The 1054-nt window shown below is 36.9% G+C and overlaps 1 pseudogene; it reads left to right on the top strand.

Annotated features, from left to right (window-relative positions):
• Window positions 1-234: 234 nt before the first annotated feature.
• LOC108531866 (60S ribosomal protein L21 pseudogene) lies at window positions 235-733 on the top strand (annotated as a pseudogene).
• Window positions 734-1054: the final 321 nt, after the last annotated feature.

Genomic DNA, 1054 nt, shown 5'->3' with positions numbered 1-1054 from the left:
ATTTACTGCTTCGTTTATCTTTACACCAAAATATATTGTATGTTTATTTAATTTCTGTATCCCTCCAGGAAATTTAAGTTCAAGAAAGCAGGAAATTTGTTTATAAGTACTGTATCTATCATGGGTGCCCGAGAAATAATAATATTTGAATCACTTCCCTGGTCGAAACAGTTCATTTGGGAGTCAATATGTACTTGAAAAATATAACCTAACGGCCAGAACCGCCATCTACCAGTAATTCGCCAAAATGATGAACACAAAGGGAAAGAGGAGAGGCACCCGATATATGTTCTCTAGGCCTTTTAGAAAACATGCAGTTGTTCCTTTGGCCACGTATATGCAACTCTGCAAGAAAGGTGATATCGTAGACATCAAGGGAATGGGTACTGTTCAAAAAGGAATGCCCCACAAGTGTTACCATGGCAAAACTGGAAGAGTCTACAGTGTTCCCCAGCATGCTGTTGGCATTGTTGTAAACAAACAAGTTAAGGGCAAGATTCTTGCCAAGAGAATTAATGTGCGTATTGAGCACATTAAGCACTCTAAGAGCCGAGATAGCTTCCTGAAACACGTGAAGGAAAATGATCAGAAAAGAAAAGAAGCCGAAGAGAAAGGTACCTGAGTTCAACTGAAGTGCCAGCCTGCTCCACCCAGAGAAGCTCACTTTGTGAGAACCAACGGGAAGGAGCCGGAGCTGCTGGAACCTATTCCCTATGAATTCATGGCATCATAGGTGTTAAAATAAATAAAATAATAAAATAAAAGACCTCTGGGCTGAAAAAAAAATTAACTAACAATTACTTCAGATTATAATATTTTTTACAAAAATAATGTACTCCTCATAAAACAAAGTTTATTTTGTATGCAAAACTGTGATTTACTACTAACTTTGAAGGACTTGCTCTATTTTCAAGCCATCCAAGACAATGTTGAAATAATAGGCAGGATCCAAAAAGAAGACATAAAAAATGAACAACGTATCTTTCATAGTTTTTTGAATAATCAACTGTATTACAACGAAGGGTGCCCTTGATTATTAGTTTCTCAGTGAATA

Source organism: Rhinopithecus bieti, unplaced genomic scaffold, assembly GCF_001698545.2.
Source record: "Rhinopithecus bieti isolate Rb0 unplaced genomic scaffold, ASM169854v2 scaffold_566, whole genome shotgun sequence".
NCBI lineage: Eukaryota > Metazoa > Chordata > Mammalia > Primates > Cercopithecidae > Rhinopithecus > Rhinopithecus bieti.
Note: the sequence above shows the minus strand (reverse complement) of the source record. Positions and strands in the feature narration are given on the sequence as shown.